The following is a 19,832-nucleotide window of genomic DNA, read 5'->3' as shown; positions in this document are numbered from 1 at the left end:
AGTCCCTGTGTTGTGTAATGGTCTCATCAGTATTTTGTTACATAGTCTGTAAAGGGCGTGTAGTTGCTGTTAGTATCAATCTGATCTATGTCGATTAGGGCATTGAACCACACATCTTCGACCTCAGCAGTAGGTAAAAGTGGAAGGACAGCGGCACGGCGTTCTATTTGATGAATGTTGTTGTCTTTCTTGTATGGAACCCGAATCCCCGCTCCTTGTGCTTTTCTCCAGATGCATTGTGTATAATGGAAAAAACAAACATCTTTGAGTAAAGTCAGGAACCTTGTGTATACATTTTTTTTGTACTAGTTCGCTCTTGGCTGCAATTAAACTGTGTACCAGTGGATACATTGCACCTTCAACCATTGTGTGAAATGTATAAAGTCTGTGAAATTTTCTTTTCGTCGAAAGTAACCGATAGGGGAGAATCTGATATTAATAAATTTTCGTCAATATTTATTATTAGGTTTTTAACTTCTTTTTCAAGTTCACCATTTTCATTTTGAAAGGAACCTATGGAGCTAAAATGGTGGGAAAGGGCATTATTTCTCTCATCCGTAGCCGTTTATATTTTATCAAAATCATGTGGATCATTAATCTCTATATGTCCTATATCGGTTCGTTTTATTTTAAGGAAATTCCAAAACCCTTTCATTTTATTTTTTGCGTTTATACATTTTTCATTAAACTTTCGGATTTTAGCTGACCGTTCTTTTTTTTTATGGCCTCTTGTACTTGTGCTTTCCGATTAAAATAGAAATTTAGGTTTACAAATTCAAAGATTTTTTAATCGTACTTTTGTTTATCTGATTTATTCTTTATTTTAAGGTAATTCTTTGAATAAGAAAAAAAAAACATGCTACAAATAAACAGTGGATTAATTTTTTTTTTCAAAATATACTTAAACAGTGAAAGAAATATGTGTTCTTTTAAAAAAATACAGGTAAATCTTAGGTCAATTATTAATTAACCTTGATTGTTATAAAAACAAATTATTTATCAAAACATCTATTGTTATTTTCATGTGGGAATAGAAGGAATAGTGATTTTAAAAAGTGGGAATAGGAGGAAGACACCAAAATAACAAACATTTATCAATTTGATTGTTCTATAACCGTCTAAACAAATGACTTTATCAATTTACGTGAACGTTTTGGAGATACTATTTTGAAGCAAACATAATTTTATATGCAAACGACATTGTCAGTCCACGGCCCCGAAAACGTTCTCTTATATATAAAAAGGAAAATACGCCACCAGGACGGTGACCAGGTGGATTGATTGAGTGCTGGTTGCTTAACGTCCAGTGGCAAATATTTCATGCATGTTCAGGACGAGCCAGGTGGAAAAAGGTCAGTTACTTTTAAATTATATATTTTTCATTTGTAATATTTTTTCTCATTGTCACTGTCACTTTCTTTTATAATTGAGTTTTAATGGCAGATCTTTTATTGATTATGTTGAATTTGTTGAGAATGTTTATATAAATGCAGGAAGATTTAGAGCTACAAATATTTTTCAGACACCTGTCTATTGTTGAAAACTGTATGTTGTCCTCTAGATGTCCTTTGTTTATTTTCATCGTTTGGTTGCCGTCTAAATTACGAGTCAATGTTTATTGGAAAAAGCAAATAAAGGCGACAGTACTTTATCGATGTTCAAATCTCGTAAATTGATTAAGAATAGACAAATCAAACTGAAAACGTACAATTCTTCATTATTTTCATTTTACATCCTCTATTTTTCAACTGTATTCCACGCATCTAAACAAGGTCTATAATTGATATGCATCTTATTTATTTTCTTTGCGTTAGAACATACATTCGCATTCGATTCGGTCCTTAAATATTCACTAAACAGGACTTCATATTTAAAAAGGAGTAATAGATTCCATGGAGCACAAAAAAAATTCTAAATCGATTCTTAAATTTCTAGATGTTCTTATCCTTTTTTTCTGAAATTGGAAGAAAAAATGATTAACTTCTTAATTGGATTTAGCTAAGGGACTGATCCAGGATAAAAAAAAAAAACTGAAAAAAATAGAAAAAAAATCCCCACTTTTATTAAGGAGCCTTTCTACCGTCTTAACACTTTTAAGGTATTTATTTTATTTTTTATTTCGAAACAATGAACTTTGTACAATAGATCAACTATGTCGTAATTGTAAGTCAAGAGTGCAGCATAATTGAGGTCACCTTTGTCGTACATTATCCAGATTATAGATGTAGAAGAGTAAGAACAGAGAGATTTTGTCTATGTCATATACAGTCCGCCAAAAGTTAAGCACCACCTATTTTAATTGCATCGATTTTTTTTTTCATTTAAAAAAATCAGTTAATCCTCGAAAAAGAGAAAATATTCATGTAGCAATTTTGCTAACATATACCATAAACAAACCGTAGACTTAAGTTTGTTCACGTATGCAGGTTCTATGCATTTGAAATTTGCGTTCATAGAAATAGTGAAAATTACACAAATCAGAAACGGAATTTAAGTTTCACTGTGATTTTATTTTTTTACAACAATTAATCACCCATTATCATTAAAAGTCTCTACAATTAATCTTTGGTATGTTCGGCAAATTTGATGTCAATATTTGAGTCAATAGGATGTGTAACACCCTCTCTTCCGGTACAGTTCCATAACACGAAGTCTCATACTCTGTACAAGCCTTCTGAACTTTAGTTGAGCAAATTTATTCCATTCAGCAACAATTGCGCTTCTTAAATCGCTAAGATTTTGCAAAGGTGGATCTCTGCGATTGAGATTTCTGCCAATGGCATCCCAGTCATGTTCGATAGGGTTCATGTCTGGAGACATGGAAGGCCAAAATATAGTGTCAATGGATTCTTGCTATTTGTACTCTTTGTACTCGGTTACAATCCTTGCCCTGTGTGGTCTAGCATTGTCGTACATGCACAAGGGTCTTGAAGCAAGTGGAGGATTATCAAAATGAGGGACTTCAATGTTTCTAAGCACCAAATCCGTTTATGTCTGTCCGTTCATGTTACCCTGCAGAATATGCATACCCACCTTACAACAGTATGAGAAGAAACCCCATACTGTAACACCACCAGCAACGTATGCAGTCGTTGGGCAAATGTTGTTTTGGTCATTAGCAGTTTTATTTCCACGGCAAACTCGTATTCAGCCGTCTTTTGGTCGTAACAGTAACTGACTCTCATTTGACCAATGAACATTTTGCCAGCTCCTCAAGTTCCAGCGTCGATGGTAATTAGCCCTTTGAAACCTGATTATACGGTGCCTGGCTGTTAGGGCAGGTCTCTTGACAACACGACGTGCTCTTAGGTAGCCTCTATGAAGTCGACGGACCTATGTTCGAGCACTAACATGACCACCTTGCGAGTTTACGAGCGGTTTTGTCATTCGTCTATTATTAACCCTGAATCTTTTATTTCTTTCCTAATATATGAGACTGTTTTATTTTAAAACCTTGCTGTCTACCAATTTGGATATATTTCAATACTCTTTGACACAAGCAGTCTTGATAGGAGATAGAATTCTACTCGTACGTCACTAAAATAAGTTATGAAAACAATTAATTTGGGTTTTAAATCCATTCGGTACGTTTGAGTAAATGGCAATGACATTTTCATCAGTAACAAATTTAAAAAAAAAAAAACGAAATGTAAAATGTTTTTGCTTACATCCACATTATTTGATCTCTGGTTGGTAGTGGTCTCATTGGCAATCATACATCCTTATGTTTATGTATTCCGACATCTTGTCATTTTGTCTGCCACGCGACTCGTTGCGGGAAACATAGAACTACCGGTTGTGTGTCCGGTATTGTTAGTACCCTCACGTGTACAATTCTCGTCAGATTTTTATAAAACTTGTATCATAAGTTAATATCAGTAATCTCTCAGACAAGTTCAAAAATCAGTGCCGATCAACTATTTTTAAAAGAGTTATGCCCTTTGAAATATTAATTATATGGAAAAATATAATTGCAGGATTTTTATGAAACTTATCAGGTTTTTATCACCAATGTCTAACAACTTCGAAAATCAGTGCTGATCAATTATTCTTAAGAGAAAAATACCCTTGGAAATATTGATTTTATGAAAAATTGCATTTTCAGCGCTCTCGCGAGTACAATTTTAGCCAGATTTTTATCAAATTTGTATCAAAGGTTTAAATCAGCAATGTCTCTCGACTTAAACTTAACTGGAACAAACTGAAAAACGATGAATTCAAACTGGGGAAATTTCAAAAAAACTGTCAACGTGCAGGACTTCAGGCGTGATAAGACGATGTGCCGTTTTTTTTTGTTTATTTCTTTTTCAATTTAACGGTCCTCTTGTAGCTGCACGGTGCAGACTTGAGTGCGCGATTTAGTTTTCAATATTTGGTCTTGGTAGGCAGAGGAAGTTTAGTTTGCGTGTAAAACTAGTTTATCCTCGACACATTTTGTCCATGTACCAAGTCAAAATATCTAAACCACGAACGTGGTCTTTGTATGTTTTTTGGAGAGTCGGGTGTTGGGTGGTTAATGTTGTCGGTTATAATTTGCAGTAAATTTTGGCGAACCCCGTTCTCATCTTTTGTATCACACAGAGACGATGGCTACTGGACAACTTTTATTATTGTACATAATTCTAAGCAATCCCAACAAATGAAATTAAAAAAATATAATTGATGTGGATAAAAAAAATCAACACTTGTCATTTGAGGGACTAAATTAAGGAATAATCGTGTTTAGTTGTAACTTTTTTATTTGTATAACAAAGAAAGAATAACAGAAGTTAACAACTGATGAGGTGAGATGATCCGACTTTATTACAACTGATGAGGTGTTCTGGCTTGGCAGTAAAACATTCAGTTATCTTTGAGCATCTTGCATTGCCATTCTCATCTACAAAAGAAAATATTCATCAGCAATTCGCAGTCTCGTGCAGATTAAGCTAGTTCATTGCTTGTGGTACATGGTTTGTACAAAAATCAGATGGTTCGTTTGAACTTTCTCATTTCAACACTAAGGATCTCTTCAAAGTGTATTATTGAGCTTGTATAGAAAGTCTAAATATGAAGAATCTGACAGTAATTTAAATTGAATCTTAAATGCGATACAGTGGCAATGAAAATCAATAAGTCTAGGAAGTCCTTGGGAGTTCTGCATCCTATGGTTGAAGGGACAGGTTGAAGTGACAAGTCGAAGAGCAGCTAAACAGATAGTCCCCAAAGTAATACCGACTTATTTAAAACACGTCTAAACGGTATGGGGTCAATAAAAAAACTAGGACTTCGCATGCATTCATACAGTTTTGATTCGTGCGCCAATGACAAGTCTTGTGAAGACTGGCATCTTTACCGAGTTTTAACAACCAGTATAGTGGGTCGATGATATTACCAACCCGACAGTTAGCAAGTTTGTGTTGACATAAAATACAACTGAAAAGTTATTTTCTGGAAATTTACTGCTTATCAAATTTGAATTATTCGAATAACAAGGTTTTCCTATTCCCTAATGAAGAATACCTTAGCCGTATACGACATAACTTTTCTGGTAATTAATGCTCGCATTTGATTGTGCCTTCTGTTTTGTGTTTTGATTCGAGCGCCATTAGTATGCCGTATGTAGACTAAATGCGAGTCCGGTGTACTTAACTATAACCCTTATATATTCGAGTTTTTGATGTGCGGTCCTGAAAGCTTTGTATCAACGTATTTTTCAGAGTATGATTTGTCCCTTCCATAAAAAAAATATATGTAGATGTTTCTACAAAAAGGTAATCTATTTGGAGGTGGACTTGTGTTTTCCCATGATAGGTGATGCCTTCAAACGCTAGAAAAAAGTACAATGAAATTATCTGTATTCAAGATAAATACATCAACACATTGAAAAATTGAAATGGGTTTCCGGAAGTATAGTGTCAATTTCTGCAAAAATAAGTAGTTTCGAATATAATTTTTTCGTTTTTGAATCTTTTACCTTAATTGCAACCAGTACATTCGCATGTGTGCTTAAACCAGCCCCCGGTACACCGTCCACTACCACAGTCCTTTCTCAAGTGTTTACAACACAGGTGACAGGATAAATTCCACGGACAACCTCCCCAACTACATCTGTATGACTTTCCTTCTGTTTGATCAATCATCAAACCTGAAATAATATACATGAACATTGACAATAAATCAGCACTAAAGAAATAAGGTCCATATAAAAGCAAGACATACATTTCAAAACTGTAATATCCATGAGTGAATCTTCACCATTGCTTACTTGGCCGCTTTCCAATGTAAGGTTATAAATAGCGCGTCATGTGATTTGGTTATTCCATGTGTTTTAGGCAAATGTGTTGAAACAAATATCTATATAATCCACATAATAAGCGTACTGTGGAATAAACAAAACCCCCACCCCCCAACCCCGTGTCCGCGCGGCCGGTGGTATTGCGCATTAACCGATTTCGTCATAATTGTCCGCAATGCAACACAAATAGAATCGTTCTTGTAATTGTTTTAGTCTTCCGAAGGGACAAAAAAGATTAAAATTGATAAGTTCAAGCATAAATTTATAACTGCAATCCCATAATTAGCCATTTCCATAAAAAAAAATTACAGATAAAATTGGTTTCATTTGAAGTCAAATTTTTATCAAAATCCAATATATTTTGCTCCCTTCGTTGGCAGTCTGTTTGGTTCAAACTGAACAATAATCATTCCTGTATTCAAAATTAGCTATTTGCAGAAGGCATGCGCGAAATCACCGGACATTTGAAGAACTATCAAAAAAGGAATGGTACTGTAGGCGTAAACGGCAGCGGTTCGAGGTGAGGTAGTTGGGAAAACATTTTCCCGAATAGACTTAATAGGGCTTGATAAGGAATCAGAAAATCTCTCCGGACACAGATTCCAAACGGGATTATGTTAAAACTTGCTACTCCACGTCACGTCTTTTCTTGCTGATTGTTGACAATCATAACGATGAATCAAAGATTATTTGGCTTTAACATAAACGAGACAGCAACACAACAACACAGCATAATACACATCTAGATATCACCGTGTGGGTTCTCTGATAGACAATAATTGTCAAGAGTTATTGTAATCTCTAAATCGCTCTTGGTATAGACAGGTCGTGGATGAATTTCAAAGAAACTGCCAATTATTTGACACCAAATATTTATTAACAAAAAGCATAAAATATCTTACCGGAAAGGCAAACAAGCAAAAGGAGAGCAGCAACACCAGTTTTCATATTGTAAATCTGAAATAAAAAAAATCCACAGCATTAGCAAACAAATTAAAACAAAATACAAAACACAATAAGCAGATCTTAACTCTCATATATTTAAAAAAAAAAGCAAACAGAAAAAGATTTATGCATATATTGCTTATTCAAAACATTGAGGGTAATCGACCAGTAAAGCCAATTCAGAATACAAAACAGAGGGTATCGCATTCGGGCAAGGTATTTCGTCGTGCGAGTCCTGTATAATGTTCTGTCCAATTTTGATAAAAATGTAGAATTTTTGCAGTAAAATATTTATTAAAATTGTCTTGGTACTATGCTTAAATTGATTGCATGGTTTGAACTCTCAGCAAAATAAGCATTACAGAATTGGGGGTTTCAAAATTGAAAAATTCACGATCTATATATCTCCAATAGAAATATAGAGATTAATTTCCAAAACATTATTTGTCGTGTAGTGTTCTATTTCCAGGAAAACATGTGCTTTATTTGAAGTATTGGTCCATTAAAAAACAATTGAACAAAGAATTACTGTCCATGAATTCGATTCCTATAGAACTTTCTACATCTCAGTCAAATATTTATGACATTGCGTTTTTAAACTTCATGTTCAATTTCCCAGCATTTAAAATAAAGAGCGCGCATGATACGCCCGTCTCTTTTTCAACGAATAAAGTTCCATAACTCCTCAATGTCATATCAGAAATTTATAAAAAAAAATAAAGGGAGGTTATTTTAATAGATATAAATCAGTCACCAAAGTTTCACGAAAACTGCTCAAAGCACTTTTGAGTTATTGTCCGAAAACTGGAAAAACCCCCTTTTTAAAACCCCCCTTTTTATGAATAAAATCCCATAACTCGGAAACGTAAAATCTAAAATTTATAAAAATCGAAAGGGAGCTAAGTCATAAATAAACAATTCACCAAAGTTTCATGCAAATTGGTTAAAGCGTTTTTGAGTTATTGTCCCGACATGTTTACGACGGACGGACGGACGGACGGACAGACGGAATACCATAATACGTCCCGTAAACGGACGTATACAATGGGACTTACAGATCATTATAATACTCACACGACGATATGTCTATAATAATTACTAGAGAATTATTGATATCCCTTGTATTTCATTGTGACTTTATGAAAGTATTTCACATTTCCTTTTGTTAAATTGATTAATTTTGATTATTTAGTGTTTAACACCACTTCAAGCACTATTGGCTATTTCGTGGCGGCCAGTTTTTATTGGTAGAGGAAGCCGTCGTTTCCGGAGAGAACCACCGACCTTCGGCAGGAAAACTGGCAATTCTAGTCAATTGAGATTGGAGTCGAACGCACCGGCCACGTCCAAAGTTACAACTCAAAACTTCAGTGTTGACAGGCTATTGATACCAGTAGATGAACTACTTTAGACCAGTGGGCCACCGATACCCCTCTTTTTGTAATAAATATTACTCGAATGTTTTTTCAGTATAATTTAATAGATATTGACAAGTTTGACTTCTTTATATGAATAATATTCGTGTATTTTATAACAACTTTGATTCACCTTACTTATATTCATTTTCATCGTAATATGCATGAATGACTTATCTCGCCTATTCTAACAAAGTTAAATTAACCGTACAATTTTACATACTTAACAAGTTTATATAAATAATCATTGTAATGATCAAAGTTAAACCGATGTAGTTATATATTTTGATATATCTTACGCTTAATTTATTATTTGACAAGTTACTTAGTATCCTCTGTTATATCATGACTTGTACATAACTAAACCATTACATTACACAAAATTCTCATTTACACAGAAAACATGCTTTTTAAATTTTAAATAGTAAAATGAACTTCAAGTTGACGGGATCTTATTTTTGTATTAAGTGGTAGGTTGTTAAAAAAATTATTATTATTTGAGAACAGGACCATTGTTTCGATTTAAATAGTGTTAGATTATAATGGCTTTAAACAAATTATTTGGGAATACTAGCTTGAAAACAAATCTGTATTTTTAAGGAAAAAGCGACAGGTGTTTTTTGAACAGATATATCATGTTAAGGAGGGGTATTTGCGAAAAATACCAGTCGGGAGAATGTTAAATTTCGCGAGCCGTAAGTCGAGGGAAATACATTCTCAAGACTGGTATTTTTCGCAAATACCCCTCAAGAACATGCTATATCTGTTTAATTACACCGAATGTTAAAGTTCAAAAACGCATTGATGATCGTGACGTTACAAGCGTCCAGTCGGATAGAGTATTTTTTGGCAAATACCATGGCAGAGAGGGTAAAAAAGGCATAACCTTTTTGCATATACCCCGGCGGCGTTAAAAAATGAACGATATTCATTTGATAACAGTAAATTGGTGAAAAATACACTGGCTATCAACCAATCAAAACCCAGGATTCTTACATAAGGTGTAATTAAAAATGATATGGCACACATATTGTATACTGCGTATTTGTACTATAATTTGTTGTACATGTTATCTTAAATCAAGCTGCAGTTTGATATGAAATATCTACCGATCAATCAGTCTATATGTTGACACACACAGTATACTCCTGAAGCACACACATGAATTGTACTCCTCTAAAGAATTAAGAATGCGATATGAAATATAAATTTTTAATTTGTGTTTTATTGTGAATACAAGTATAAAAGTTAATTTTCCGAGTATATGGTTCGTCAGTGAAACTTTTTTCGCAATTCACAAACCATTTAATAAATGAAATGGTCTTGGGTTTTTTCATGAACAAAATCTGCTTATAAAAAAAATCTTACCTAAAAATTCCGGTACAAATATTTTCAGCAACAAACAAGTGTCATACCTTACATATATGGAACTCTAAATCGCACCTTGTTTATGTAATTTACGAATGTATTTTTTCAGACGGACTATCTTAAGATTTACCATCAACGACAAATTCTAATTATACATTAAATGCTAGATGTTATGGATGTCTAAAATATGTTTTATTTTACATTTTCTTTTCAGTTTGGCAGATAAATTGTCTACCATTTGAAAATGAAATATACATAAAATCCAAACGACTTCCGTATGAAAGACATATCAAATCCTTCCTTAAGGATACATTTCAAAGGGTTTTTGATTTTGTCCCGTCATATTTGAAGAGAGGATGTACGATTCTCAGAAAGACTGATACACAAACGGAACATTCTAGTAATTTGAAGAAATATATATCAACACCGCGAGTCACTCAATCGACAATAGTAGACAAAACCAAATATGTTCTACATCCAACAGTAAAACCCACAGAACCAACAGTAAACCCCACAGAACTAACAGTTAAACCTACAGAGCCAACAGTAAAACCAACAGAACCAACAGTAAAACCCACAGAGCCAACAGTAAAACCCACAGAACCAACAGTAAAACCCACAGAACCAATATTTAGAGTAGAGAAACCGATTTTGCCTTTATTCTAAACTTGAAATTTAAAAAGGTAAAAACATTAGAGAAATTAATGTTGCCCAATCGTATGACGATCAATCCTGTGAGTGGGACAATGACGAACATTCATTTGATGCCCGACGAACAGTCATCTGATGCCCGGACGAACAGTCATCTGATGCCCGGACAAACAGTCATTTGATGCAGATAATTCTTATGTACATTGTATAGTTTCATTTAGATGTACTGGAATAAAAAGAGTTTACACTTTTATGTTAGTCGATTCTCTCTCGAAATCCTCCAATTGTTAGGAGAGGAGCTATTTACAAATGTCATAATAGACCAAACACGTCGCCAACTTGAATTGAGATAGATAAGATATTTTACTGGTTTAAAATCCAAAATTACAGGATTGATACCAAATTTGACAATACAAATTGGCTTTACATAAACATACAAACACATATTTGTCAACATTTATATAATTGAGCGATTGAGTAAACAAAACAACATTTTGGGTTGCGACTATGTTGATTTGTTATTTTTTACCACATTACTTGAATAGAAATGATATGGTTCAGTTTGATCTGTATTAAAAAAAGTCATATTTATCATTTACAAAATTCTATGATCGTAATCACCTAACTTGACGACCATTTGTTTTTCGAGGGTGGGGTGGGACGGGGGGTGAGGGGATTTCAAGTTGAAAATAAATATCCTGGCCTGGTAAGAGCTGAAAATGAATAGTTGTGCCCAGATATGATGAAAATGAATATTATGCAACACTAAATGCAGGAAATAAAAAAGTCATATTTTTGCGCGACAAAGCAGCAGAAAATAAAAAGCATGCTTAAGTGATGAAAATGAAGACCATCCGCAAAAAATCCTCCTGGCGTCCCCCAATATATCAAATGGTCGTCCCCTAAGAACTGCAGTATAGCAATAGATGTATATTCTATTCTTTAATTAACTTTAATGAAACCAAAGGGATGAATAGGATATAGAAATATGGTCAAGTGGGAAGTAAAACTCATAATGAAGAGGGGCGTACGTCCGGGTGTAAAAATTTAACAAAATGGAATAGGAAAGCAAATTCATGTGTTATAGGAAAATAGCTGAATACGATGCATCATACATGGAAAGAGTCGCACATTCAGTTTACAATAGTTGCGCTCAGACCCATATATATATAGCCAGAATGTCTTCTGTCCGAACCCCTCGAACCCTCACACCATGACACTGGTTTTTCCAACCCATATTGAACTCTTGTTTGTTCTGTCACCACATCACAATCATATTGATAGGAAAAAAACAATCTCGAATGAAAAAAGTGGACAGCAAAATCCAGTCAAGTTTTTGATCTGGGGCATGCTATGCCTTCAAATTTTTCCAGATGCACAGGTTTTTCTGCTCTCAGTCAATTTTGTGGTGTAAACACAGACATTTTTGCCATAGGGTCCACATTAACCGTAAGAGTTCAGGAACGAAAAATCTGAGCATTGTGCAAGCATTGTACGAGTTGTATAAACTTTAAATGAGGCAAATTTAAGTAAGAGTGCGGAAACGAAAAAAATAGTAATTTTTAATGTTATAAAGGGGCATACTCTAGAACAGTAAGTGACTCACTGTCCAAATCGAATTCTGTCTGCGTGTTTCGGTTCTTCGCATGGTGTATGAGTTATAAAATTTGCACGAGGCAAACTTAAGGTTGACGTGGACCCTTTGGCTAAAATTTACTCCGACTCTGATAAACCTGTGTATCTAGAATTTTAAATTCAAATGCATTTTATGTTTTAGAAAACTAAAAAATTAAGGTTAATGGCCTCTTTTGTTTGCCCGTGTATTACGAATTATTCAAAGTGTTACAATACCAAAAACAGTAAAAATACAGAATAAAAGTAACCTGCCATTTTGTACATAAACCAATGGGAAACATTGTTCAAAGCAATACTCATAAATATTTCATTGCATTTAGTAGAAAATGGGGACTTGGTGTCCAATAACGTCATGATTTTTGAAAAAAAAAATCACTTTCATTCTGAGATTTTCATTTATTGTATACAAAAAATCCTTAAGGGTGTACTTATGTCAGGTTTAGGAATTTTTGTCAGATGTTCGGACTCCTTGGTTTTTTTCCTACGATACAGGGTAAAATATTTTGCCCAAAAAAACCAATTTTTCTTTTCATATAAGACTTCAATAGCTCATAAAAGGCCATTTACCAAAATTTAAGCAGATTCTAGATTTCTTTTCTTTCGATTTGAGACCAAATAATACCAATGCAAATATAAGGTAAAAGTCCGAGTCAGCCTTTTCCCGCAATTTAAAAAAAAATTAAATACCTCGAAAAGGAGCTCCATAACCTATGGCATGGTATTGGTTGCAAAAATTTGATATTTTTCATTTAAATGCAATATTTCTTATTTAATTTGTATATTTCTTCATTTAAATGCAATATTTTTTTTTATTTGAATGGTATATTTTTTCATTTAAATGCAATATTTTTTATTCAAATGGTACAATTTTTCATTCAAATGGTATAATTTTTCATTCAAATGGTATAATTTTTCATTCAAATGGTATAATTTTCATTCAAATGCAATAGTTTTTATTCAATTGGTATTAAATGTCATTTGAATGCAATATTTTTTATTCAATATGTGTAGTATTTTTTTTTATTTATATGCAATAATTGCATTATGGGAAATTCTTTGACGTCATAAGGTCAAATTTGCAACAACGTTTGTGATTGGTCGGAAATTGTTTGGATTTCTCCTCTTTTTTTTCGAAACATGGGTGACCAAGAATTAAAAAACGCGTCAGAATGTCGCCCCTCTAACTAAATCTAACGTTCGTGCGAGTCCTGCACTGGCTGTTAATATCTTGTGGTCATAACTAGTATTTCTATTGCAAAATTTCGATGGTCAAAACGTTCGGTCCACTTTTCAAAAACCGTTTCATTGTATATGGATTTATATGCAAGTATATCGTTTATTTTAAATAGATTAGACACCGTTGGTTTTCCCGTTTGAATGGTTTTTACACTACTAATTTTTTGGGGCCCTTTATAATATAGCTTGCTGTTCGGTTTGAGCTAAGGGTCCGTGTTGAAGACCGTACGTTGACCTTTAATGGTTTACATTTACAAGTTCTGACTTGGATGGAGAGTTGTCTCATCGGCACTTATACCACATCTTCTTATATCTATATACAACGTAAACCAGACGTTTCTCAGACGGTTTTCTTTTTTTAATAAATCCTTTGCCGCGCGTTGAGTACTGATTGATAACTCAGTCTGGGAGAACAAGATTTATTTCAGTACCAGTTGTAATTAGGTTTGAGCAAACTTCCAGTAATTGCAAATACTCTTATGTCGGTGCTTTGTGTCTATTGTCTTAATGTTAGTTTTTTTGCGTCTCGTACCGATCTTTTGAGTTAATTTGCTGATTTGTGCAGGTTGTTATTGTATTGTACTGTTACACCACTGTCCCAGCTTCGGGATGGGTTGCTCAAAAACATGTTGTTGTACTGTTACACCGCTGTCCCAGATTAGGGGGAGGATTGGGATCCCGCTAACATGTTTAACCCCGCCACATTCTGTATGTATGTGCTTGTCCCAAGTCAGGAGCTTGTAATTCAGTGGTTGTCGTTTGTTGGTTTGTTATACATATTTGTGTTTCGTTCATTTTTTTGTACATTAATTCGGCCGCAAGTTTTCTCGATTGAATTGTTTTACATTTTTGATTTCGGGGCCTTTTATAGCTGATTATCCGGTGTAGGCTTTGCTTATTGTCGAAGGCCGTACGGTGACTTATAGCTGTTGATTTCTGTGTCATTTGATATCTTGTGGGGAGTTGTCTCATTTGCAATCATACCACATCTTCATTTTTATATCCACCCTGCCATATTCTTTATTTGCCTGTCCCAGGGATGGAGCCTGTAGTTTAGTGGTTGTCGTTGGTTGCTGTCTCGACTCATATTTGATATTTTGTAAATTGTTATGTATAATTAGGTTGTTAGTTTTTCGTTTGAATTGTTCACACTTTTCATGTCGGGCCTTTTATAGACGACTTTACAGTATCAGGTTTTTGTCATTGTTGAAGGCCTTACTATTGGCTACAAAAAGCATTTGTCTACATGACGGCAAAAAGCTCTACAGAGCTTATGTTTGTAGTATTTCATGTAACCCGACTTAAAATAAATTTTTCTTATCTTATCTATAATTGCTTACATCCACTTCATATTTGAACTCCGGTTGATAGTTGCCTTATTAGCAATCATATTCCATCTCTTCATTTTTATATTATATACGTGACTTCTAAACTCGTGTTTTTCCTGAACAAGCATGAAATAATTTTCACTGGGCGTTAAAATTAGCAACAAACTATCAATCAATTTAAACTTGTGTTAAATAAGAGGAAAACCATTTGATATTTATTTATTTGTTGGGGTGGGGGACAGAAGGATTTCATATATGAATATGGTTGCCTGTTAAGAGCTGGAAAATAGGCATGATTAGCGACAGATTGAAATGAATAATAATACCCTCTCTTCCCTTCCCCATCCTTCATCTATAAATTTAAACTAACCACCACGGAATAGCCCAATAGTGTTGAAAGTAGCGTTAAACACCAATCAATCAAAATCCCTTCCCTAGAATATCAAATAATCGTCCCTTAACTGTTATTGTCCGTGTAGTTCTTATATTTATCCAGCTTACAGGGATGTCCTACTAAGGCTGTCATACCATAAAAACGTTTATAAAACAGCTCACATTCTAATATACAAATGTATCTGCATTCATAAATTTATTAATTTCATTTAGACTAAACGACGCCATGTTTGTTATGTGCCTCTGCCGTCAACCTATCAAAAAAGAAGGTGGAAGAGAGCCAAAAGATCTTCCCAATGCGAAAAAAAACACGGAAATGGACTTCTTCTGGCTCACTTCCGAAGAACAAAAAAAAAAAAAACGCGCTCCATTGATATGTTTTAAAAACGCCTTGCCCTTACCCTTTTTTCCAAAAAAAATGGCATTATTAAATATATAAACATATATATAATCATCAAAATTAAAATGTTATTGTATTTTTATAAGACCTACTTTATTACATGACCTGGGACTAATGACATCTATCTACAAGTCCTAGCATACATTAATTATTATAATATGAATATGTAATAACCACATGTGATGCTATGCATGAGTCGCCATTTATCAGGACATGAATTGGGTTTACATAGAGAGGATAAGGGACGACATCAGAAAATCAATGAAGGATAAAAAACTTAATTCAAATAGTTTTTTTTTTTTTTTGGGGGGGGGGGGGGGGGGTCAAAATTGCTGCAAGTTTTGTTTAATTAACATCGATTTTATATATATTCTTATTGGTCAATCAATTTTCCCAAATTAAGTTAAGAGGGGGGGAGGGGTAGGGGGTCAGTGAAAAAAACTATATGAATTAAGTTTTTTTTTATCCTACATTGAACTTTTGATGTCGTCCCTAATGTGCCAAAAAATAGATAAGGGGCGGGACCAAACCTATAGATAACATAATAAAGAAATGATGAAATATACATAATACGTTGATTGACTTTTTGTTGCCTTATGTCCAGTGGCAAATATGTCACGCATGTTTAGGACAAATATAATAGAGATCAAAGGATAAAGAATAGAGTGAAATGGTAAAAACTAAAAGATATAGAATTATAGAAACGATCTTTGATCTGAAACCCCTACCCTCACACACACACACCATAACCATTACTGCCAATACTCGCATATATACATCTCTATACAAATATCTAAATGATCCGCCCCTGTTAAATGGGTCTAATTATATACATTTTGTACGGGTCTAGATAATAGCTAAACGTACAATCATATAATTTGTTGGATACCTAATTATATTATATAATGTGTCACAAAATAAACTTGTATACCCCCCTTCCCAATGCAGTATTGAAAAGTAAATCATTTAAAAGTCCTGAAGATAAAATGTTTTGAAATATGCCCTGCATACTTATTTATGCAAAGACATATAGTAATTATTGAACTACTGTGGGGCTTGAAAAAAAATCTATTTAAGGGATTCGGAGACGAGAACAGTAAAAAAAGCTCAGCAACGAATCCTAAATGTAAAATGATTTGCAGCATAAGACATGAGAGCACATATTATAGATAGTATTAAATATGAAGTTCATATGGGTTTCTGGTTCTGCTGTCGTAATTAGGCGATTTTTTTTCTACATGTAGTAAAAAAGAGAGGGCTTAGTCCAAATAATTGTAAACGGTCCTGGGTGCTTTTTATTCTTTTTTCATGTGTGCCTTCCTGCAACGTCTCTGAGGATCAAGAAAAGTAAAAAATGATATAGCACTAAAGAACGTCATGATAACATGTATCTGGACTTAGAAGGGGGAGGGGGCTAGCTATGTATATTTTTTATTTCAATGTGTAGACTGTAGGAGAGTTTCTTCATAAAAGGTTTTCATTGGAGGTGTTTTTGCCATGCACGCAGGCATCTGTTTCTATCCATGAACAAGTTGTGTGTCAAATTAATTATTATTACTTGTCACTCGCATTTTTTGCTCGTCCTGGCCATTATTGGCATTAACAGCCAGTGCACGAACTCGCACGAACGCCAAATTTAGTTAGAGGGGCGATATTCTGACGCGTTTTTTAATTCTTGGTCACTCAAGTTTAGAAAGAAAGGGGAGAAATCCAAACAATTACCGACCAATCACAAACGTTGTTGCAAATTTGACCTTATGACGTCAAAGAATTTCCCATAATGCAATTATTGCATATAAATAAAAAAACTCCTATACCCATTGAATAAAAAATATTGCATTCAAATGACATTTTATACAAATTGAATAAAAAATATTGCATTTGAACGAAAATTATACCATTTGAATGAAAATTTATACCATTTGAATGAAAAATTATACCATCTGAATAAAAAATATTGCATTTAAATGAAAAAATATACCATTCAAATAAAAAATATTGCATTTAAATGAAGAAATATACCAATTAAATAAGAAATATTTCATTTAAATGAAAAATATCAAATTTTTGCAACCAATACCATGCCATAATAACCTGTCAATAGTTTTAGCTTATGTTGTTCCTTAACTAATGTTCTTCTGACTTATATTATCAATTTTAAATTCTAGATTTTTTTAATTTCACCTAAGTAAATCCTTAACAACCTTTAGAATCCAAAAAACCTCGTGATGAGACCCTAAAATCAAGCGCACCCTAGGTGTACTTGAATAAGTCAATTTTTATACATGTTTTAACCAATTTCTTTATGTAATTGTTATAGGGAAATCATTGCTAGCACTGTATGTAATAATCCTCTATCTATTAAGCACCGAATTGTCAAGTATAGGAGTACAATGGGAAAGGCTGGATTTTTTTTTATAAAATTTCCATGTTTAGCATTGACATAACAATAGGGTACAGTGACCTTAACTTTATTTTGAAGTGCACATTTTTCGTCCCTGCAGAAGATGATAAAATTAACAAACAGTTGAGTTTCATTTGTGACAGTTTCGATCATCAATTATTGTCAGGTATCTATTGTCCCTCTGTTTCCATGTTACAAAATCAATACAGTTCACTTCAATTATTACCTGTGGGGAAGTTTATAAACCTCTTTCCCAACTTTTAGATTATTTTGGCACCTTCTGTAGGAACGTAAAAAAGTACACTACAAAATGCAGTTAAGTTTTTTAATTTTCTAAAACATAAAATGAATTTGAATTTTATTTATCTAGGGCATGCCATTCATTAATACTTTTACAGATAAACAGGTTTTTCTGTACTCGGAGAGTAGATTTTGAGGTAAATTTTATGAACCTTAAGCTAAAGAGTGCGGAAACAAAAATTGGACGGAAGGACGGACGGTCAAGGGTAACACTAATACAAAAGAGCAAAAGCTGAGACAACACAAAACTCATTCAGGACTTATAACATTTTAAACAAGGTAATATTGATCCATCATAAATGCAGTTACAATCATTCTGTATAATACAAAATGAAATCCAATCTACAATTTCTTCCGTAAATATTAACTGAAATATATACATGCAACAAATAGAGCTATAAACTGACAATTACCAATTATATAGATGTTCAAAATGGAAAGAAGAACAAAAAATACGGCTATCAACTTAAACAGAAAACTTTATTTTGAACTACTAAAATCATTTTACTTAAACAGAAGCAATTGAACAATATAAAAGAATATTTTTACACATACCTGTACCGGCGACTGACACAATTCTCACTCCTTATATCAAATAATAACACATCTTTATATAGTCTACATAGTGTTCCCGCGCTTTTGAGTTCATGCATAGCACATGCAATTTTTAAAAATACTAAAATACTTATGCTATAGTCAGTATATAGCCAAACAATAGTCTGTTTCTAAATAAGTAGCAAAAACTAATTGTCGTCAATCGTCAAATGAATTATGATTTTTAATGAATAGGAAAAATACCATTAATATAAGATAACACCTGCTAAACCACAATTTCTTCCAAACTAATAATTTTACATTGTACTACATGTATGATCATTTGCCGAAATTGGATTTTTACATTTTGTAGATACATGATTAGGGTTTAAGAAAAAACAAATGGCCTTCAAATAATTTTTCCACTTTAGAAAATACACACTTTTAAAAATTTGCAAATTTCACCATTTTGGCAGTTTTGTAAAACTGTAAATATTTAGACCAGAATAAGCAAATATAGGGAAATTTTTAACCTCAGGTATTAACATATTTTGACAGTAGAAATACAGTATTACAATATATTCTTACCAATAAAACAGTAGCATGATGATAAACACTTATATTTGTCAGCTCAAAACTGCTGAAATTGGCTAATTTTCAGCCTTATTTTGACAATAAATGATTATTATAGGATTTAACACATTTTTTGTAGAGGTTATTGATGTGTAAACCGGGGCGATTAACTCACAAACTGAATAAAAGTCCTTTTATGTTAAGTTTGTGAGTAAGCGCCCCGGTTTACACATCAATAACCTCTAGAAAAAAATGTGTTTAATCCTTATAAATCTTGAGGCAAACATTCGCGATTTTTAATTAACAATTTTTTTTGTTTAATGGCTACTATTTACTATCAAATGCACAATTGACATGTCGTAACTAAGGAGTT

General features: G+C 33.3%; 1 long non-coding RNA gene across 1 annotated transcript; it reads right to left on the bottom strand.

Moving 5' to 3' along the window:
• Window positions 1–4,721: 4,721 nt before the first annotated feature.
• On the bottom strand, window positions 4,722–19,009 carry LOC127700416 (uncharacterized). The gene is made up of 4 exons (XR_007981572.1): window positions 18,908–19,009; window positions 7,180–7,234; window positions 5,957–6,127; window positions 4,722–4,879 (listed from the first exon to the last, which is right to left on the bottom strand). It is a non-coding gene; the product is annotated as an uncharacterized LOC127700416 (long non-coding RNA).
• Between the last annotated feature and the right edge of the window lie 823 nt (window positions 19,010–19,832).

Source organism: Mytilus californianus, unplaced genomic scaffold (assembly GCF_021869535.1).
Source record: "Mytilus californianus isolate M0D057914Y unplaced genomic scaffold, xbMytCali1.0.p SCAF_5, whole genome shotgun sequence".
Classification (NCBI taxonomy): Eukaryota; Metazoa; Mollusca; class Bivalvia; order Mytilida; family Mytilidae; genus Mytilus; species Mytilus californianus.
The sequence above is the reverse complement of the archived record's forward strand: the minus strand, read 5'-3'. Positions and strand labels throughout refer to the sequence as shown.